Here is a 23,957-nt window from a genome sequence, read left to right as displayed (position 1 = left end):
AGAATGAGGGTCCCAATGCCAAAACGGTTGTTAATGGGGTCCAGTTTAAAAAACATTGGGAACCATTGCCCCAACCTCGCCTTGTCTACAGCTGCAAGCCTCCCTCTCTTGTTGACACCCTCTCTCATGAGGCACTTCATACACTTGGTTACCATTAGCTTTTAGTTTGTTCTCATTATTGTTGAGGGGTTAAACCCCCCGGCGAAACTAGTTTGAAGGACCCTGGCAGGAGCTGTATGTATCACACAGACAGTCCTCCCCCCTCCTCCACTTCCAACTTCCCCCCCTCGGATCAGGACAGACGCTGCCATTGACAGAATGCCAGAGTCAATATGGTGCTGTATTTACTTAACCCACAGTCCTCCTTCTTGTTGCAGATAATTTACACCCTGTCTCCCTGGGCCAGGCCTGGCCAGTAACTCATCTTTATGGCTGCGGGAGAGAGAGGAACACACAGGAGCCACTGGCCAAATTAACCCCTTGCCTGCTTCTACCTTTGTACGAAACCTTTCCCTATCCGCATGTCCAGATTAACCCCATCCCTTCAGACAGGATAGCCCTCTTAACCCCTCCCTTTGCAATCTGTACACCTTAAACGATTTCCCCAGCTATCGTTCCTGTTAGCCTCCTCCTCAATAGTCTGATCAATTCTAATTGTCAATCACAGTTATGTAACCCCTTCTTTGCCAATGGGTCACGTGAACCGTTTTTTTGTGCCACATATCCAAATTAAGCTCCTCTTGTATCCTCTCCCTGTTCTGCTCACACATTTACTGCAAAAAACGACGCAATGTGTAATAAAAGTCTTCAGATACGCTGTTACCCTAAAGCATGAGAGTGGGGTTTTATTTCTTCCACACCAGCAAATACACTGTCAACACCTTCTTCTCATTACGCTCAGGCTGCGGCCCCGCTGCCGCTAAGCGCGCTCATGCTTGAGAGCCGTGACGTCACCAACTCTCCAAGCATGAGTGCGCGGCTGTCCTGCATATGTTTTTTTTCAAGCGCGAGCGGGGTGGCGTGGCTGAGGCCGTGGCCAAGCAGTGACTGGCGCTGATTGATTGCTGAAGGTTATGTGACCCTTCAGTGCGCCCGGAAATCTATTTCATCTGTCTCGTCAAGCATCTAGCGCCCGCGAGCGTACGGGCACGAGCGCGTGCACACCGCGTGAGCGTGGCTGGGCACATTGAGATTTATTGAACTCAATGCGCCAAGCGCCAAGCACGCTCAGCGGCAGCTTGGACGCAGCCTTAGCCCTTTGCTGCAAGGAAGTTCTGTTTATGTGTGTGTTTATAACGTACAATGTGTCCAGGTCTGTGTGTGTGTGTATGTAATAGGGCTCGCAGCACATGAATTGTGTCCATGTATGCAGATGTATTTTTTCTATTATCTTTTATTTGTATGGCGTTAGCATATTCCGCTACGCACTACAATGTGGGAGGGAGGACAATAACATTGTCTAAGAAAAAAGTGTGTGTATATATATATAACTTAACTCAGTATTATGGTTTAGCCTATCCCATAGCCTCTCTTGCATTCCCAGTAAAATCAACCCCACACTGATGAGACCCATCAAGGTCGAAACAGCTGTCTGTGGGTGGTTTTCTGGGTATGCACCTTAACCCTGGCTGTGCTCAAAGCTGTGACCATGCAGCAAGCTTAAGCCTATAGGGAACCATGTTAAAAATGGTTATTGAGGCAAAATAAAACAAAACTGTGTGCTCATTTGCATGTCATTTCCCAGAATCCCTTGCTGCAGTGGAAGTGCTGTATGCTGGGTGATAATGGGGAAAGGCGGGGTTGCAGACCTGCCTAAGAACATGCAGATGAGCATACAGTTATATTTGCATATATATATATATATATATATATATATATATATATATATATATATATATATACAGTGGTTGACAAATCACCAAAAAATCTACTCGCCACACAAAAAAATCTACTCGCCACCTAGTACCAAATGTGTACTGCTTGGGCCAATATTTACTCGCCCGGGGGTTAAATCCACTCGCCCGGGGCGAGCAAATGTATAGGTTTGTCGAACACTGTGTGTGTGTATATATATATATATATATATATATATATATATATATATATATATATATATATATATATATATATATATATATATATATAATAATAATAATACTGAGTTAAGTTATGGTGAGTAAAAAAAGTGACAAAAACCCTCCACAGGAAAGCAAATATGCAAATACAACTGTATGCTCATCTGCATGTCTTAGGCAGGTCTGCAACCCAGCCTTTCCCCATTATCACCCAGCATACAGCACTTCTACTGCAGCAAGGGATTCTGGGAAATGACATGCAAATGAGCACACAGTGTCACTTTTTGCCTCAAAAACCATTTTTAACATGGTTCCCTATAGGCTTAAGCTTGCTGCATGGTCTCAGCTTTGAGCACAGCCAGGGTTAAGGTGCATACCCAGAAAACCACCCACAGACAGCTGTTTCGACCTTGATGGGTCTCATCAGTGTGGGGTTGATTTTAACTGGGTATGCATAAGAGCCATGTTTTTGAGGCAAAAAGTGACACTGTGTGCTCATTTGCATGTCATTTCCCAGAATCCCTTGCTGCAGTGGAAGTGCTGTGTAAGTTGGGTGATAATGGGGAAAGGCGGGGTTGCAGACCTGCCTAAGACATGCAGATGAGCATACAGTTGTATTTGCATATTTGCTTTCCTGTGGAGGGTTTTTGTCACTTTTTTTACTCACCATAACTTAACTCAGTATTATGGTATAGCCTATCCCATAGCCTCTTATGCATACCCAGTTAAAATCAACCCCACACTGATGAGACCCAGCAAGGTCGAAACAGCTGTCTGTGGGTGGTTTTCTGGGTATGCACCTTAACCCTGGCTGTGCTCAAAGCTGTGACCATGCAGCAAGCTTAAGCCTATAGGGAACCATGTTAAAAATGGTTTTTGAGGCAAAAAGTGACACTGTGTGCTCATTTGCATGTCATTTCCCAGAATCCCTTGCTGCAGTGGAAGTGCTGTATGCTGGGTGATAATGGGGAAAGGCGGGGTTGCAGACCTGCCTAAGACATGCAGATGAGCATAGTGTTGTATTTGCATATATATATATTATATATATATATATATATATATATATACCTTAAACGATTAAACAATATATATACCTTAAACAAGTGTGCAGTGCATTGGATGGATAAATATCAGAAAGCATTGATTCGCGGCTTTCTACCTTTCTGTCTTTATATATATAAATATATATATATATATATATATAAAGACAGAAAGGTAGAAAGCCGTGAATCAATGCTTTCTGATATTTATCCATCCAATGCACTGCACACTTGTTTACGTAACTCAGTTTTATCTAGGCATATTCCCTTTCATGTTTTTTATTACTCCCAATGCATCCTGGGACTTGTAGTCCTTGTTTCAGCTATAACAAGGCTCCTGCTTCACATAAGTAACAGATAAAGAATACACACGGTGTCATAGACTATTTTAATGGGCAAAATTGTTTGTACAGGGTGGTTAACAAAATATAAAAAACTGCAGGTGTGCAGTCAGGCTGTGATTTACACACAGTCGTTTCTTGCATTTTATCGAGTAAAGAAAAAGCATTTTCCTTGCCCAATTTATATATATATATATATATATATATATATATATATATATATATATATATATATATATATAAACACACACACACACACGTGTGTTTATATATGTGAGTGCTGAGAGATAGCTATAATAAATCCACCAGCAGTTCTAATCGCCGCTATAAATAACAACCTGAAACAGCCATTAGTCCAGCACAGGTCTTGTTGACATAGCAACCAACTGCCAGAGGAGAGAAAACTACTAGTAGGAGATTGGATGCTTCGGCCTAACCTGTCCCTAACCAGTACTGTTACTTATGTCCTCCCATAACATAAAGCATTGGCTTATTATGGAAATGTCTATAAAGCAGTAGCTCGGTGGTAATGTCCCAGACTTTGAAGTGGGTGAACTTGGTTCAAGTGGCAGTGTCAGCACTTATGCCTTGTGACCTTCAGCACATAGCTCAATCTCCCTGTGCCTCAGCCACCAAAACTAGATTGTAAACTATGCTTTTTTTTTTGTTTCAAATAGTTTTTATTGTTTTTTCAGTTCCATGAAACAATAATAACAGTTACAATAATAGCATAAAAGAACAGGACCTGTAAGAACATAAAAAGCATAAAGACATAAAACTCTCCTATCAGATGATAACAAAAAATGATATAGAATCATACAGTTCAGGGCAATACTCTACAGTACACTCCAATACACAGCATTTCCCATAAATAGGCACAAAAAAGGAAGGAAACTAGGTGTGGGGGGGGGGGGGGCGGGGGGTTCCAACTTCGCTCCAAGGCATATACTTATACTTTTTCAGAACCAGGTTTTGATTTCTACCTTTTACCTCTTTTTATACATCGTTAATATTGGTAATATTGGTGATGTAATATGATGCAAGGTGATACACTACAACGGGTTAAAATGGTAAGAAACCGCAAGCGAAACATCATAGCTCCAGCCTCATTCATCCTTACTCCTTACTCTAGTCGCTAATCCAGGGTTCCCATGTCTTGTAGAGCCTATCAGTGCAATGTATAAGGAATGCCGACAACCTCTCCATTAACATTATTTCATCAACCCTTCTTTCTACTGCTAGTCTGGGAGCTCTGTTTGTTTTTTAAGAAAATCCTGCTTGGGTTCTAGTCACTCTGAGGGGGTTTTATCCTTCACAGAAATAACCCCTAATATGTAACAAAATAATTGACATTTACAGCCCACCACAGCAGTATAGAAAAAAGTGTATACATGCATTGAAGGGGCGTCTGGATGCCTGAAAATGTTTTGGTTTTTTTCACTTCCCTTTGTCCGAGGATCTCTAGATACTTATTTAAAGCAGCAAAACATGTGAAATCTTTTTTTTTATTTAAATAAATACGTTCTGTAGTATTAGATTCTAGCAATTTTTTTTTTTTTTTTAATTCATCTCTTAATGCCATTTGTCATGAGTTTTAAAGCATCCTTTGATATCTATAGCAGGCTTTAGCCCACCTCCCAAGCAGTGCAAGATCTTTGCAACAGTTTCCTGGTTGTGATAATTTGTTGCCAATATTCCCAGCAGTTTGAGATATAAACTGTAACAATAGATAATGTTTCCTTAGTAATATCAGGATACATTGTAATTGCTGAGTTACACTGACTGAAGGATTGATGGAAACTAGTGTGTAACCGAGTCCTCTAAATTGAAGGAAACCGGCCACCTGGGTTAAAATAGACATTTTGCCGGGCCGGGTACCCGGTCGGGTAGCATTGCGTTACCGGCAGCGAAGGGTGAGGAAGACCACAGCGCAGGGTGAGGAGGACCACGGCGTGGGAGCAGCGGCAGACATTCTGGTGGTGCCGGTGGCAGCAAAGGACATCCTTGATGAGCCGGTGGGAGCAGCGGAACACATCCCTGCTGATGTCGATGGGAGCCGGGTAACGTGACTGAAGCAGGAGCGTTACTATTGGACCGCCAGCTCCTCCCCGGCTGTCCTATAGTAACGCTCCTGCTCCGGTCACATGTTCCCCGGCTCCCACCGGCATCAGCTGTGATGTGTTCCGCTGCTCCCACCGGCTCAACTAGGACGTCCTCTGTTGCCACCACCACCAGGATGTCTACCACTGCTCCCACAATGTCGCTGTTGTCCTCCTCACCCTCTGCCGCCGGACTACCTCACCTCTCAGAGGAGGACCGAGGGAGCAGAGCAGAACGGAAAATACCCGGCACCGGTTCCAGCGCCCTGGTGCCGGATCCGGGTAATTTCCTGTTATCGGAGAAAGTGCTGGGTAAGCCGGGTACTGGGAAATTACCGGCTTCTCGGTACATCACTAATTGAAACTGAAAGGTGGACATTATGTTAGTCACAAAATCAGAATTTTTACAGATTTATAACAGGAGCAACAAACGATTACCAGCTTAAGCAAGAATGTAGAATTATACATTGTCACATGCTTTACATATACAAATGAGAAAAAAAGAGAAAAAAGGGGAAACGTATTATTGCTACTTTAAGATAAGTGTAAAAATCTGATTGCCTTATTATTTGGGTATAAAAAAAGAGACACAGTAAGTAAGCCCCTTGTTTCTGAGAACCATTGTTACTGAAACGAGGGAAAATGTCAAACAATTGTATTTATTTATTTAAATACTTATACTTGTCTGATTTGTTTTTTTTTTCTTTTTAAGAATATTAATGACTTGATCATAATCTATTACAAATATCACTGTAATTAGTTCTATTTGGGCCAGCATGGAACTGCATATACTGGGTTTTGCCTTAGGATGGGAGATGCAATAAACTTATCACCTCCGGCAGTGAAGGGGTTAAGTGACTGTGGGTTGATCAGAAGCTGCAAAGCCAGATTCGGCCACTTTCAATCTCCGATGTGAAAACCAGCACAGTGTAAAAACTGTCTCATCAATATGGGGACAAGTGGCACATTTTGCACATTTGAGCAGTTTGAGCTTTGGGGGACTTCCATAGGACTTCCTGGGAAGAATCTCCATCCAGCATCAGTAGAAGAACTACAGTGCTTCTTATTTATAAAATGTTTTACCAGGGAGTAATACATTGAGTTACCTTTCGTTTTCAAGTATGTCTTACTTCTATGTGCAAAATGTTGGAGGGTCTGCCAATGACATTGCGTTTTCTATTTGCCGCTTGAGTGCGCTCCGACCCGGTAGCCATTTTGTGCCAGGAGGGCAGATATTCTGCTCGGTTCCACAGCCAATGGTTCAGGTACAAAAAAAAAAAAATTTGAGCAGCGTGTATTGCAGCTTTAATGAGCTTCAGTCAGTTCCTGGGGACCCCAAAAGATGGGCGTCAACATGCATTGAATTGAGGTAAAGCAGGGGGCCAACGTGTACTAATGGCAGTGATATGTTTAAGGGGCAAAATCTGTGTGATTGAAGTATTTTCTTTACCAACATCAAACACCTATAAGTATTTTCAAATAATGTCTTATGGCTAATTAGTAAACATGATGAGCAGAGACTTTGGGAGGGGTGTGATTTCCCCCTGGCTGCTCCCTTTTGTGTGATGTCACTGTGTTCAGCAAGTGTTTGTACAGTCCCCTCTCCCCCTGTCTTCATGGGCTCTCTGATAAGGACAAATATTCTTCATTTAAAGGCGATTTGTCGTTATTTCCCAGAGAAACAAAAGACGCCCATTCGGGTGTTCAACTGTTTGCAAAATCTTGTTTTTTGACTGGCAAGGTGGGATTGCACCTTTAACCTCCTGAGTGCACCGTTCAAGAACATGACTGCATGCACATGTCCCTTGTGTGCAGGGAGGGAAACTTTGCGCCTCTTGAAGTTTTGGGACTGATCAGGTTAAGCAGTAATAGCCTCCCAAAAGGATTTATTTTTAAATCTGACCCGGCGGGACCTTCACGCTGGTCCTGTCCCTGAGATATTTGGTATTTTTTTGCCCCGGTTTTGACACACACACAAAAAAACCTACAAAAATAGCAGTGGGGTCACGAATAGAAAACTGCAACATCATCTTCCGATGACCTTGCCATTTCTTTATTTGTTGTCGCAGTGAGCCTGACCCCGCCATTTTGTTTCCACCTGACAAGTATTCTTGCCTGCAGGACAAAGCTGCTCGGGAATACCAAGCACACAGCACTGCTGCTTTAAGAAAGTTTATAGTTTGATCACAATTACATTTTGTTTTTGGGGGGCGTCAGAAAGCTGAGATAAAGGAATTGAGCTGCCCATGTGGGGTAATTATACCCTATTGTTCTTAATAGTAAACACCCATGGGACCAAGAGAACCTTTAAACCGCTCTATGCAGGCCCAGAGGTTAGCACTGGATCGTCACTCCCTCGAACCTTGAAATATAACTGCATCATAGGGGAAGGATCAAAACTCTTCTGCAATAACCAGTGCCGGGTAACTAAGCTACTGCTTAGGGCATGGGTAGGAAACTCCAGTCCTCAAGGGTCACCAACAGGCCAGGTTTTAAGGATATCCCTGCTTCAGCACAGGTGGTGCAGTCTTCGACTGAGCCACTGATTGAGCCACCTGTGCTGAAGCTGAGATATCCTTAAAACCTGACCCGTTGGTGGCCCTTGGGGACTGGAGTTGCCCCCCCACCCCTCGCTTAGGGATTCAATAAGAGGGGCCTCAAAAATAAAAAAAAATTCATGTATTTCAAGTTTTAAAATCGGATGATAAATAAAGAAGATTCTCTATAAATATGGTATCATGTGCATAGAAAGTGACAGACTTTGCAGCTTAGCATCAAAGACATCAATGCTGTCCAACAATCACGAAAGAAAATGTTTTAGTAATAAAATGAGTGTGATGTGCAAACACACTATACATTTTAGCTTTACCCCGTCATCTTTGTACAGACATACCCCGGTTTAAGGACACTCACTTTAAGTACACTCGCGAGTAAGGACATATCCCCCAATAGGCAAACGGCAGCTCACGCATGCGCCTGTCAGCACGCCCTGAACAGCAATACCAGCTCCCTACCTGTACCGAAGCTGTGCACAAGCGGGGAGACTATAGAGCATGTTACACATGTGTTATTTACACCAGTTATGCACGTATATGATGATTGCAGTACAGTACATGCATCGATAAGTGGAAAAAAGGTAGTGCTTCACTTTAATTTTCGCTTTACATACATGCTCCGGTCCCATTGCGTACGTTAATGTGGGGTATGCCTGTATATAACAATGCTAGTATTATGCATTCATTTCGGTTTCATGTTTATATTTCCTATGGTCCCTTCAGCCAGAATAATAAATCTATTTCTACCTTTTGAGGCCTCATAAACTTGACCTAGTTTAGGGCCTCAGAAGGTCAAAGTGCGGCCCTGGAAATAACCATGGCCTGCATGTCCTGCACAGCATACCCCAGCAGTATTCGCCATTTCCCGGTGTAAGTAAAGGGCACGGAACAGAGATATCACCAGGGAGTCAGGGTTATCGTGGTACCTGCTAGCATTCCTATTGTGAACACTCTGGACAGGCTCAGTGTTGCGTGTTTGTGAAAAGTTCAAGGGATTATGTGCCGAGACGCCTAAAAGGTTTTATAAACCCTGGTCTTAGTTAATCCCCACCATTTCTAGACTGGAATGTGTCTGTTTTACTCTCCCACCTGCTCCTCCTAAGCACTTTTCCCACCAAACCACCTGCTTGGGATCTGTGTTGTATGCGGCGTTGCTGCACGTGACCTGACTGGGGTGAAAGATCTTCAGATACGACAGCATCACACCCCCATGTGCACCGGATGGTGCATGTATATGTGTACAGTTCCATGTGTGCATGTATATGTGTACAGTTCCATGTGTGCATGTATATGTGTACAGTTCCATGTGTGCATGTATATGTGTACAGTTCCATGTGTGCATGTATATGTGTACAGTTCCATGTGTGCATGTGTATGCCATAAGATTGAATAATGTCAGTTTTGTGGTTTTCTGGATTCTTTTTTTTCCCAATGTTTAAGGACATTTTGTGGAGTATTTTTAAGATCTATCTTATTTTGTGGTGATTTTTAACCCCCCCTTACTCTTTCGCACCCAAATGATCATGATTCTCCTATGCAAGAGCCACGAAATCTGGTTCCCCTAAAAAGCCACTTTGTGGCACCTTCAATTTGTTTAAGATTACTAATCCCTTTACTGACAGATGGACCTGCATCACATTGCGAAGTGAAAGGGTTAATACGGTTTCTTTTTTTAGCACAATGCTCAATTTTGTATCATCTGCCTATGATGTACAATGTAATTCATGAACTTACAAAATACCAGTCTTCCCCCCCCCCCAAAATACCAGTCTTTCCCCCCAAAAAAATACCAGTCTTTCCCCCCAAAAAAATACCAGTCTTCCCCCCCCCCAAAAAAAAATACCAGTGTTTTTTTATAGTAAAATTGTAAACAAAGAAGCCGCCATGCACATAGAACATGAGCCATTATTTTGTTCATTACTATGTGTTTTATATGTTTTTTTTCTTCTTCTCATAAGTACGGGTCAATCTTTTGGTCAAAACATATCGAGCCTGCAGCCACGTCAAGGTAAACCCTATCAGCAGGTACCTACACGACCAATTTCTACTGAGTTCCATCCATGGTCCTAGATATTCTGTATACCTTTTTAGCCTCCCCTTTTCCCTCAAATAAAATACAATTTACACTACATCCAGCCCAGATCCCCTACCATGTTCTCCATGGTATATAAACCACTTTAATAACCAACAGGAGAGTGGGGACAGGTAATACTTTAAATAGGCAGCTGCGCTGATCTGATGCGACCTGTAAGTTATTTTAGCAGGAGAGTTACCTGGGGATTGGACGTGTCCACAGTTCTGCTTCTTGGGAGTTTGTCAAAACACTTCTTTATAAAATGCTAAATATATTTTTTTTTGCTAGATTTTCTGGTGTGATGGAGGATGATTGATTAAAGCTATGTGCGTTCGTAGATCTATTGAACCCCTTGACTGCCAGAGGGTCTGGACATGAGTTGCTGGACTGCCACCCAGGATGTCATCGGGTTGATATATTTCAGGTGAACATTTAATCTTTGCGTAAAGCAAATGTTTTTCGCTGCATAGAAGTGTCCATATCAAACTTCCTTGTCCTTCTTCCAACAAGCAGCCATGTGGGGTTCCATATTTTCCAGTGATTGTAACTGACTTGCACTCTGTCTCTATTCTGATGACGTGAAACAGTTGGAAAATAAAACCCCTTCTTGTGTAGAATGGAAAGAAACAGACGTATGTTTGCAATGCTGTCTACATTGGGGTGAAACAGGCTACATTATGTATAACAGAGTAAAACAGACTCTGAGTTTCTCATATTGCACAGTTCAAAGTTCTAGCAACAGTTATTGTTCTTGAGAGTTCTTCGTAGATACAATTATAGGGTACGCAGCTTTCAACACCTTACAGGTCTCTTCCTCATGTGTTCTTCCGTGAAGGAGAAATCTGTGACATTTTGAAAGCCGTGTCATTGTGTATCGTGGAATAAAGTAGAACCTGCATTTGTTATTTTTTTTTTATCTTCGGGTGGCTTGCCAGCTAGCAACAGCTGATGGGAGAAGACAGGCCTCGCAGAGAACTACAGCATTGAAAAACACATACCGCAGAAGTGATTTGGGCACTCACGCCCACGGGTTGGGGTGCGCGTGCAACAATAAGGGTTGTATGTATGTATCTTTATTTATGTAGCACCATTATGTAAGATGTGTGTATCTTTATTTATATAGCGCCATTAGTGTACATAGCGCTTCACAGCAGTAATACACGTGACAATCATATAAATAACACATAATACAAATAACACACAAAGGGAAGAAGTGCTTCAGACATAAACGTAACATTTAGCAAAAGGAGTCCCTGCTCTGAAGATCTTACAATCTAATTGAGTTGGATTTATTTCGGCATGGCAGCATTAAAGGATGATGTTTCTGTCACTGCAACAGATTCCCTCGGTTTTTTCTCAAAGGTGCTATTCCCACCACCTCTGTAATAAGGGTTTCTTTTTATATACAGAGAGCCAGCAAAAGGAGAAAGTTTCTTCCAAATCACTCGGCCACTTATGAAGAAAAATTCTCTCTCCCTTGGGGGCTAGGAGGCTTTTTAGTTCTCTCCAACCTTAAGAAACAAATTAATTGCTGGACCCGGTCCTGACAGTCACCCTATAAAAAAAAAGAATAGAATTGGCAGATTTGTTTACAAGGGGTTAGGTAGATCAGCTATTTGTTTCCTGTAAAAAAAAAAAAGTCAGATGTTTCGAACCATTCAGTCTTCAATGTGAAACCACTCAAACCAAAATGTTTCCTGATAGAGGCTTACACTATTTGTCCACACTCCTGAACCAGGGATGTTTTTTCCACAAAAATAGATTTGAAGGATGTTCCCAAGTCACAACAGGCTTCTCGAGTTTCCCTGGAACAGCCAAGTATTTCAATGGATATGTATGGTATTTGACCTTTCAAATGCTCCCTATGTATTCACAGAAATCATGAAATCTGTGGTTGATCATCTGAGGCGCAGTGGCATAGCTTGTCTCATTTACCTGGACCATTTCCCACTGTTCTTTAACGGAGACAAGTCGGCTCTAATAAAAGAAAAAGACTACACTCTGTTCTTGTGAGACAATCTTGGTTCCAACGTAAATTGGAAAAACTTAGTTCTAAAACGCACTCAGTCCTTAATATTGCTAGGTTTTACCTTGGACACTTTTTCAATCACTTTGGGAATTCCCCCAGAGAAGTGAAAGGCAGTCCAAAGACTCATGCCACAGGCCCTCCTAGATCAAGAGATCATGCTCAGACTATTGGCAACAATCCAAGGAAAACTGGTAGCCTTATCCCCAGTATGTACACTTGTCTTCTATTCATTGCAGGACAACACAACTTCTTCTCAATACTCGCCTGTCTCCGGGAACACAGTGAAAACAGCTCAATGGTTTTGTCTGATCAGAACTTCTCAGTTGGGTGCATATGCATCCCTGTCAGGTTGGGGGTTGGAGGGTATCTCAGTACCTGGAGGAGCAGTGAGAGGAATATGGTCAAAAGGCAATTCTTCCCTTAACAAACATGTTAGTGGTGACAGCGGCATACAATGCTCTCTGAGCCCTACTCCCCCCCCCCCCCCCCAGATTACAGGGATATCTGTACTATTTTAAGTATATAACAGGGAGGCAGTGTCTTCTATACATCTTAGCAGAGAAGCTCTGCAATTGTGGAACTGGGAAATTTAGAGGGAGATCCGCATAGCAGTGATGTATATCCCAGGTGTTCAGAACGAGATTGTGGATGCCCGCTCCCACCATAGGATTACTTTGATCCTAAAATAGATAATTATTCAAACAGATAGACGAGAAATTCAGCAAAAGATCTCTCCACCTCTTAGCATTACTTTTGACTTCCCAAACGTTGAGATTTATATGTTGAGTTTGGACTCAAGGGGCATGGAGAATGGATGCGTTTTCCTTTCCTTGGACACACCTACATTGTCCATATTTATTCCCTCCTCCCTTCCATCTATCGAACGGTATTGTGGAAGATATTTTCAGACAGAGTTTCATCCTTATTCCTATTTACACGTTTTGGCCAGGTTGAGCCGGGCCTACCTCCTCCCACCAACTGTTGCTTGGGTGACAATCCTCTGCCTAGAACAAATGAGGTTTCCACATCACAGATGCCTGCAAACTCTGTTATTCTATGTAATGAAACAAAGCAGATACTGTACTTGTTTAGTATATTGTGTATAGTTGAATAAAAACAGACTGTGTTTGCAAATACTGTACATATTTCTGGATAATATATGTAACCCCCTTCTGGGAGTTATGATGTTCAACTAAGGGATTAAATAGGATTTAAAGAGTTAACTCTGAGTAATGTTGCATTTGACAGTTTGCTGCGAAGTAACGAGGCAGGGCCCTGTTTACTCCGTTTCTAGAACATGCTGGGTCATATGGTTCAAGATGACACAGCAGAGACAAAGCTCCGCCCCTTTTCTGCCTAGAGATAGGGAGGTAGAAGATAATACATTATAAATAGGAGGGGATTAGAACTTCACCCGAAGATTCCAGGAGGAGAGCCAGTGGAGGGGTCTCACCTGTAAATATGTAAGTATACAGTTATGTTATTAGGTAGTTTAGGGCAGCGGTGCGCAAATGGGGGGGCGCGCCCCCCCAATGGAGGCGTGAAATTGTCTGCGGGGGGGGGGTGCGCGCTTCCCGAAGCCACTTAAATGAAGTGCCAGGGAAGCAGCGAAGGTCTCTGTAAACTGCACTTACCTTGCTCCTGGAGACGCGTTGCCATGACGCCGCAAGGTCATGTGACGTTGCGTTGCCACGGCACTCTGACGTCATGACGCTGACGCCTGAGCCAAGTTAAGAGGGGGGGGGGGCACAAGAGGGGGAAGAGCCAGCAGGGGGGCGCAGGGAAAAAAGATTGCGCTCCTCTGGTCTAGGGTGGTAGCCCCTTTGTTGTTTTGAAGATAGGCTCCCTAGAAATGTAGGAGTCATAGAAGCACAGGCTCCCCATTGTTCCCTGTTCCTAGGCCTGTTCCCCCTAGGGGCTACCCAACTGGTAGCCCTGGGACTCAAAGGAGCATCCCGTTGTCATGGCAACACAGCGCCAGGTGACGCCGCAAGGCCATATTGACGGGTTGCAGGGGGAGATGCCGTGAGGATGTCGGAAGGATGCCAGAGGATGCCGGGAGATGAAGGCAAGAGCTAAATTTTAAAATGTTCTCTCCATGTTAGCCTTCAGTAGAAGGTGGCAACCCTGATTGGGGGAGGGGGGTGGTGGTAATTGTATTGGGGTGGTGCTAATTGTATATGAGGGGGGGGAAACTGTATTTGGGGTATTTGGGGGTGGTGGTAATTGTATTTGGGGATGATATCTGTATTTGGGGGGTGGTAATTGTATTTGGAGGGGTAATAATTGTATTTTGGGGGTGGTAATTGTATTTGAAGGGGTAATAATTGTATTTGGGGGTTGGCAATTGTATTTGGGGGTGCTGGTAATTGTATTTGGGGGTGGAGTTTGTATTTGGGTGGTGGTGTTTGTATCTGGGGGGTGTTTGTATTTGGGGTGTGTATAGTGATGTCTGTAAATGGGAGGTATAGTGATGTCTGTATTGGGTAATTGGGGAGGGGTGTAGTGGTGTTTGTATTTTGGGGGGTTGTGTTGTTTTGTATTGGGATGGGATATTGTCTTTGTATTTGGGGGTGTAATTATTGTGCGTGTGGAGTGGGGTTGTATGTGTATTGGGAGGAATTGTGTGTGACCGGGGGTAAATGAGTATGAGGAGGAGGGGGGGATTGAGGGAGCGGGATTGAGTGAGAGGTGCTAATTGAGTGATAGTAGAGGGGGGCAGGAGAGGGTGTGTGAGAGAGGCAGGAGAGAGTGAGGAAGAGGGGGGGGGCAGAGTGAGAGACAGAGGGGGGAGAGAAATACAGGTGTGGAAGGGGAGGGCTTGCAAGGCTGCCACCGACACGAAGGGGATGCGGGGGAATGCCGACAGGGAGGGGGGTGTGGGGCACCGGGGGAGAAACTCTAGTCGCCCCCCCCCCCCCGGGAAATCTGTCGGTGGCCCTGATGACAAGGTAATACACTAAACAAGCCAAATCTAGAGATTATCTGATGCAAACTTCCTAGGAGAGGGGCAGGGAGGGTTACATATATTAAAATAGACATTTGCGACTGCATATTACTTTATTAGGGAAACAAAAAAAAGATCCCTGTTTGCTCCACTGTGTATAATTGAATGAAACAGACCCAAATTTACTGTACTGTCTATATAGTGGATGGAAACAATTTAACTCATTTCAATTTAATGGAATAAAACAAGATCTATTTAACATATAATAATTACTTAAGCAAATTCACTACACTTCAGAAATGTAAGCACATTTCCCATCTCCCCAAATTTGTTAAAAAATGATCAGTTATGGCTTATTGACTTCCACTAGTACATCACCCACTACCTCAACTCACTGCTCCCTCCCCCCCCCCCCCATTCTTCACCATGAGTGGAGAGTTCATAATATTATTTGTGGCGGAATAAAAAATAAAGTGGCTGACTTATGGCGTACAGCGACAGAGAAGTGTAAGTCACTGAACCATAATTAACTACTCCGGCAAACCATAACTCAGCCCCTTCTGCTTTATTAATACATCTCAATAGCATACTGTATAATTGTGGGTGAGAAAATGAGTTAAGGATCCCATTTGTGATGCAAACAAGAAGAAAGAGGGGGGGGGGGGGGGGCTGAGTGATTGCTCAGTTCTTTGTACCAAACCGTAATATGCCTTTAATGTGATTAATGTAATAGAGACTATCTTTTTCTCTATCATTCCATTACACACAGTATTCCTATTCATGCTTATATCCTGAGACATTATTCGGAGATGTGATGGATACTGATGGCGCACAGTTACAGGGGCTGTTCATTTCAGCTTAGTAGTTCGGGACATTTTTTTTTTAATGATTTTTAAATAAATAACTCCAAGAATTACTATCACTTCACAATAACTAGATTGTGAAGTACAAAAGGGATGAGCAATGAATATCCGGATCAAATTTAGGATGAGGAACACAGCCACACTAAACACATCAGCAACACGCACTGCTGTGTGTAATTGAAGGGGCAGGCTGACTTCGCTCACAAATTGTGCATTACAACAATGTAATTGTCTTCCTTACCCTGTCAGTGCAAAAATGTGTATTTGCATTAAGGGCCACAGACATGTTAGCTCAAGGGTCAGTGCTACTATACAGGTCCGTGGTTAGGCTTGCCAGGTGTCCAGTATTGAACCGGACTGTCCAGTAAAGAATGAGAGGTAATCCTGGACATGTATGTGTAGCGGTCATTCCCCCACCCTATGGGATATCTTCCTGCTACCAGGTGTGTAGTGGTGCTAGTTACCTGCTGACTCACAGGAGGTCTGAGGTTCCGCCGATGTTGTTGGGGAAACAGGACAGGCCTTTGAGGTAAATACATAGTTCCTTCTCTGGATGTCAGCGCCCCCATCCTCCGCAGACCCAAGGAGTGCTGGAGGCAGTCCCTGCGGAATAACTATCTCATGCTCCCCCTGATAGACTGCAGACTCAGGCCAGGAGTATAGTTGAACAGGAACATTATTTATTCAGCAACACCGCATACAGTGTATATATATTGATAACGGATACAGAGTTCTCTCGGATCCCAGACCTCTGGATGGTCCCTGGGTCAGCTCTGAGGCTTGAGGCCTTTCCATCAGCCCTTTGCTTTTCCACAACCTCCTGATGGGACTCAGGATAAAGTCCCACCCCACAGGGCGAGACAACTAAATCAATTTAGGGTTGCAGCTTCCCTTACACAGAGGGGGAAGGTGCAAGGTCTGAGCCCAGGATTGGGCAGAACACAAACCCTGTCCCACCTCCACACTTGTCACTCAAGGAAGCTGCTTGCGTGGGGAAAACCCAAGATTGGGCCAGACACTGCCTGCACTTACCAGGACTTGCATGTCAGGGAGGGTAGACTGGTAGCCAGAACCAGGCATGGCTACATATGTGTACACCGGTATTACCTCTCTGGACTTAGTGACCTGACTTGGGGCTGGCTGGATTGCCCAGAGCAGGGCTGTTGCTGAGGGGCTGGGCAGCTTCCTCCATTCTGTTTGACTGCATTACCCAGCAGCAGCCAATCAGGAGCCTGAGGGTGGGGCCAAGGAGAGGAGGAAAGAGCGGAGAGTTGTGCGCATGCGTGTGTACACGCGTGTGGAGCGCGTCGAACCTTTCACCATTGTGTCCAGTATTTTTGGAGAAGCCAGAAGGCAACCCTAACCGTGGTCCTCATCTTCAGTTCACATTTTTGGGATTGCGACCGGTGATAAAGTTGGGGAACTGAAAATATGTAAATCCAGGAACAGAACAGGGCTCATGTACAGGTCGGCTTATGAGAACTGAATGGGTTAAAAAAAAACAAACAAAAAAAAAAAAACAAACAAAAAAAAAAAAACTTTCATAGGTTATTCAACCTTTTGTTTTTATTTGGCCTATGGAAAGCAGAATGCAAATCAATCAAGTGTCAAGTCAGCTATAAAATCCCCTTGTAGTGTATCCCTGACAGGATAACAGCCCAGTAATCTGTGTATTGAATCATGTAATATGCAGAAGCTTGCACTGCATTGTAGCAAATTCATCTTTTGGAAAGTATTCTCAAGAAAGTCATGAAAATACATTTCACATGTTTCCATTCAGTGCCAATGTGTCTAAATTCCAGAGTACTTTTTTTTTAGCAGCTGTTTAACCTACCCACATATTGAACAGCCCAAATTAGGCACTAATCATAACATATTACTACTACAATTATTCAAAATAATTAATCAAAATGACAAAATACAAAACTACCATGTCATATGGTAAGATTTGATTAAGAAATTCTAGACATTGGGACCTGTATGCTCTAAAAACAGAAGTGGAAAGTGCCTTTCAGAAATAAATCATTTTTTTTTTTGTTAAAAAGTTAATGGGAACCGCTGGTTTGTAAATATAGAATCAGTAGTAATCTGTACCGGAATAATACTTTCATATTTCAACCAATGCTTATGCTCAGTGCCTTTTATTAGGTCATATCTATGTGCTATAAAGTGACCTCTAATAAGTATTTTTTGTGTGACTAAACTTGCATTTAGTTGCACAATGAGAAGTCAAGGTTATTAACAGGCTAAAACCAGCACGGGACACCACACCAGAAAAAGTACGAAGATCATTAAGGGGGCGGTTCATTAAGGTCCGTTGCGGGTTAATGGATCTGATCGCCCGTTAACTCCCATTCATGTCATTGGCAGTTAATGCCTGTTTGGGTGCGTTAAATCACAAAGGCACCTTTGTGGATCTGCCCGGCAGTCATTACAAAAAAACCATGCATGGAGTTGTGTATAATGCAAAATAACCAATGCACAATTGCCGTAACATTGATCTGCTTTATTTTCTTAATAGATAATAATGTCCTTATTTAGCGTATGAGAAGGTTACGACTGTTATTCTCCGTTACCGAGGCCTGCAACCCATTGCAGGGGAATACATTGCAGGCGTCTCTGACATCAAGGTGAGTGGGATTGTGTCTCTGGCATGAAAGGGAAGCGGCACGTGATTTGATATATCAGATTAGAAACTACAAATATTTGGAATACTGACAGGAATAAGGTATAGATAAAAATAACAGTACAGCAAAGTAGCACGGGGCAATGGGAGACTACAGTGAACAAAGAGGACTCTTCCATATATTGCTTGATTAAAAGAAAGTGGTTAGAACACAGCAGCACAATACTCCTACCGTACTTCCATGCAGTCAGGGACATGGGGTCAGTACAAGCAGGCAGGACCATGGGGTCAGTACAAGCAGTCAGGGACATCGGGGTCAGTACAAGCAGGCAGGACCATGGGGTCAGTACAAGCAGTCAGGGACATGGGGTCAGTACAAGCAGGCAGTACCATGGGGTCAGTACAAGCAGGCAGGACCATGGGGTCAGTACAAGCAGTCAGGACCATGGGGTCAGTACAAGCAGGCAGGACCATGGGGTCAGTACAAGCAGGCAGGGTCATGGGGTCAGTACAAGCAGGCAGGGACATGGGATCAGTACAAGCAGGCAGGACCATGGGATCAGTACAAGCAGGCACGACCATGGGGTCAGTACAAGCAGGCAGGACCATGGGATCAGTACAAGCAGGCACGACCATGGGGTCAGTACAAGCAGGCAGGACCATGGGGTCAGTACAAGCAGTCAGGACCATGGGGTCAGTACAAGCAGGCAGGACCATGGGGTCAGTACAAGCAGGCAGGACCATGGGGTCAGTACAAGCAGGCAGGACCATGGGGTCAGTACAAGCAGGCAGGACCATGGGGTCAGTACAAGCAGTCAGGGACATCGGGGTCAGTACAAGCAGGCAGAGCCATGGGATCAGTACAAGCAGGCAGGACCATGGGGTCAGTACAAGCAGGCAGGACCATGGGGTCAGTACAAGCAGGCAGGACCATGGGGTCAGTACAAGCAGGCAGGACCAAGGGATCAGTACAAGCAGGCAGAGCCATGGGATCAGTACAAGCAGTCAGGGACATCGGGGTCAGTACAAGCAGGCAGGACCATGGGGTCAGTACAAGCAGGCAGGACCATGGGGTCATTACAAGCAGGCAGGGACATGGGGTCAGTACAAGCAGGCAGGGCCATGGGATCAGTACAAGCAGGCAGGACCATGGGGTCAGTACAAGCAGGCAGGGACATCGGGGTCAGTACAAGCAGGCAGGACCATGGGGTCAGTACAAGCAGGCAGGACCAAGGGGTCAGTACAAGCAGGCAGAGCCATGGGATCAGTACAAGCAGGCAGAGCCATGGGATCAGTACAAGCAGGCAGGACCATGGGGTCAGTAGAAGCAGGCAGGACCATGGGGTCAGTACAAGCAGGCAGGACCCTGGGGTCAGTAGAAGCAGGCAGGACCATGGGGTCAGTACAAGCAGGCAGGACCAAGGGGTCAGTACAAGCAGGCAGAGCCATGGGATCAGTACAAGCAGGCAGAGCCATGGGATCAGTACAAGCAGGCAGGACCATGGGGTCAGTACAAGCAGGCAGGACCATGGGGTCAGTACAAGCAGGCAGGACCATGGGGTCATTACAAGCAGGCAGGGACATGGGGTCTGTACAAGCAGGCAGGGCCATGGGGTCAGTACAAGCAGTCAGGGCCATGGGATCAGTACAAGCAGGCAGGACCATGGGGTCAGTACAAGCAGGCAGGGACATGGGGTCAGTACAAGCAGTCAGGGACATGGGGTCAGTACAAGCAGTCAGGGCCATGGGATCAGTACAAGCAGGCAGGGACATGGGGTCAGTACAAGCAGTCAGGGACATGGGGTCAGTACAAGCAGGCAGGGCCATGGGGTCAGTACAAGCAGGCAGGGCCATGGGATCAGTACAAGCAGGCAGGACCATGGGGTCAGTACAAGCAGGCAGGGACATGGGGTCAGTACAAGCAGTCAGGGACATGGGGTCAGTACAAGCAGGCAGGACCATGGGGTCAGTACAAGCAGGCAGGGACATGGGGTCAGTACAAGCAGTCAGGGACATGGGGTCAGTACAAGCAGGCAGGACCATGGGATCAGTACAAGCAGGCAGGGCCATGGGGTCAGTACAAGCAGTCAGGGACATGGGGTCAGTACAAGCAGGCAGGGCCATGGGATCAGTACAAGCAGGCAGGACCATGGGGTCAGTACAAGCAGGCAGGGACATGGGGTCAGTACAAGCAGTCAGGGACATGGGGTCAGTACAAGCAGGCAGGACCATGGGGTCAGTACAAGCAGTCAGGGTCATGGGGTCAGTACAAGCAGGCAGAACCATGGGAACAGTATAAGCAGGCAGGACTGTGGGGTCAGTACAAGCAGGCAGAACCGTGGGGTCAGTACAAACAGGCAGGACCATGGGGTCAGTACAAGCAGGCAGGACTATGGGGTCAGTACAAGCAGGCAGAACCATGGGGTCAGTACAAGCAACAGAACCATGGGATTAGTACAAGCAGGCAAAACCATGGGGTCAGTACAAGCAGGCATGGTCATGGGGTCAGTACAAGCAGGCAGGACCATGGGATCAGTACAAGCAGGCAGGACCATGGGATCAGTACAAGCAGGCAGAACCATGGGGTCAGTACAAGCAGGCAGGGCCATGGGATCAGTACAAGCAGGCAGGACCATGGGATCAGTACAAGCAGTCAGGGCCATGGGATCAGTACAAGCAGGCAGAACCATTGGGTCAGTACAAACAGGCAGGACCATGGGATCAGTACAAGCAGGCAGAACCATGGGGTCAGTACAAGCAGGCAGAACCATGGGGTCAGTACAAGCAGGCAGGGCCATTGGGTCAGTACAAGCAGGCAGAACCATGGGATCAGTACAAGCAGGCAGTGCCATTGGGTCAGTACAAGCAGGCAGGACCTGTGGGGTCAGTACAAGCAGGCAGAACCATGGGATCAGTACAAGCAGGCATGGCCATTGGGTCAGTACAAGCAGGCAGAACCATGGGGTCAGTACAAGCAGGAAGAACCATGGGGTCAGTACAAGCAGGCAGGACCCTGGGGTCAGTAGAAGCAGGCAGGACCATTGGGTCAGTACAAGCAGGCAGGACCATGGGGTCAGTACAAGCAGGCAGAACCATGGGATCAGTACAAGCAGGCATGGCCATTGGGTCAGTACAAGCAGGCAGAACCATGGGGTCAGTACAAGCAGGAAGAACCATGGGGTCAGTACAAGCAGACAGAGCCCTGGGGTCAGTAGAAGCAGGCAGGACCATGGGGTCAGTAGAAGCAGACAGGTTGTGCAGCTCAACATCTAGCCTATGATTTTTATGTCAAAGCCCAGCGCTCTTTCCCACAACAATGAAACGGTTTGCCGGTGGAGAGCGCAGGGCCTATGCAATTGTCTCTTACCTTGTCTGGCAGCATCTTCTCCTGCAGCATCTCATTGTCATGGCAACGTTACGCCACCTGGCACTGCGACATCACATGATGGCACAACGTCATGACGCTGCGTCGTTGGAAGAGGAGATGCTGCACCGAACAAGGTATGAGGCTCCGTAAATGCCCAGGCACCGAGCCCCACAAAACTCCCAGCCGGCCCGGCTTGTAGTTACAGAGAACACATCAGCCTGGTTCCACAAACAAGTGAAGAAAGAAAGAAATGATGGTGCATAAGGAATATGAGTCCCACCTACTGTACCCATATTCCCTATGTGTCCTAAAATCTTACACCCTACTTGATATTTTACTGTTCTCCTTAAATGCAAACTTCTGCTTAACCAAACTCCATGGCAATTCCCATGGGAGAATACAGAACATTTGTCTGTCAATGAGGATGTGCATACTTACACCAGGCAAGCTTTTCAGAGACCACCCCCCTCTGTCCATGACTGTACCGGCTACAAGTCTTTGAGAGTGTATGTATATAAATTCCACTCAAGGTACAAGGTCTGATGTATGTTTGCATGTAAAAGTATAAAGTACCACACACTTAGAGCCACTTTTAGCCTTCCTCCCCAATATTGAGCTCTATTTATATGTGGATGTGTTGCACTAGCCCAACCTAGAAATGGAATTTGGGTATACAATATTACTATTTATCACCCTCTGTACACAGCACTGTGCATAGAATTTTGCAGGCACAATGAGTCCCTGTTCCAAAGAGCTTACCATCTAATTTTGTTGCCTGCATACACAGATGCGACAGGTTTCTTAAGTTCAATCATATCCCATGGTGTATTTTCACTCCACATACTTGCCAAAGCTTCAGTGCTGGGAGGGCCAGCGATACAATGTAAAGACGTGTGATATTGGCGTCTCAATGGCTGAAGGAGTCAGAGTCGGGTAGGGTAAGGGTGATGGGAGGATAGAAGGTTTGTTCTGGCTGTCTGGGCATCTTGAGGTCCTAATATGCCACTGGTCCTGCAATGATTTTCTGCCCATCTGACAATCAACGGTTAAAATGTGCAGATTACGCAGAAATCAATGTATTTTTAACATTTATTTTATATTGTGTACTCATTTATTTTCTATATTTGTTTCCTTTAGTCTGTTTTAGAATTTGCATTCACTCGTGCACATATTTGTACATAGTTCTGGTTTATTTCCATTTTAAAATAAAGATCTTTGGGCACATTTTTGTGTCTCTGCTCTTGTGATTGGGGAGGGTTACCTCATGAAAACGTATCAGTCACGCACAGCGACTTAAACTTAACATGGCAAAAACAGAGCTCCTCATACTTCCTCCCAAACCTGGCACTATTACCTCCTTCCACGTGTAGCCCTGTGTAAAATTGGGTTACATGCCTTTCTCATTCTGTGTAGTAATTCCTGTTAAGAGGGCAGGTTTGCCAGAAGTCATCATGGAGGTTTGCCCTCAACCCCTGTGATGTGTAGAGTGAAGCAAAGGAAGTGACAGCATGCTCTGTGTCCACTGACAGTGACACAGAGGTGGGTCTTTCTGAAGCTATATAATACGCATCACTTCCTAAAGTTAGTGTGTCAGATCAGATCCGGACAGTGCAAGTGTCTGGTGCAAGAGCTGTGAGTCTGTGCAGCTCAAGTGTCAGTAGTTGCAGAGTGACAAGCTGACTCCACACTGTGTCAGGGCTCTGGCACAGTTGGTAGCCCTTCCTTAGGGGAGAGGTGGCAGAGATATTCCTGTCTATTACAGAGTCAGGAGGGAACTTCCTTGAGGTGTGCAACTATGAGGATGTGCGGCTGAGTACAGGCCGCTATGATGGGCAGTCTGCCATGTATGATGACAATAAAGATGCATTTGATTCAAAGACCCTTCTTGCCTGAGACTGGAGTTAATCAGGAAGAAGATGCATCCAGAAGTTCTCTTCCAGA

General features: G+C 45.0%; 1 long non-coding RNA gene across 1 annotated transcript in view; it reads right to left on the bottom strand.

The window, feature by feature from the left end:
• Positions 1–9,961: 9,961 nt before the first annotated feature.
• The window catches only part of LOC142491127 (uncharacterized), a 28,777-nt gene continuing 14,781 nt past the window's right edge, over positions 9,962–23,957 (bottom strand). The window contains exon 3 of the long non-coding RNA XR_012800293.1: positions 9,962–12,588. This is a non-coding gene — a long non-coding RNA (uncharacterized LOC142491127). The remainder of the gene's footprint in view (positions 12,589–23,957) is intronic.

Source organism: Ascaphus truei, chromosome 3, assembly GCF_040206685.1.
Source record: "Ascaphus truei isolate aAscTru1 chromosome 3, aAscTru1.hap1, whole genome shotgun sequence".
Taxonomy (NCBI): domain Eukaryota; kingdom Metazoa; phylum Chordata; class Amphibia; order Anura; family Ascaphidae; genus Ascaphus; species Ascaphus truei.
The sequence above is the reverse complement of the archived record's forward strand: the minus strand, read 5'-3'. Positions and strand labels throughout refer to the sequence as shown.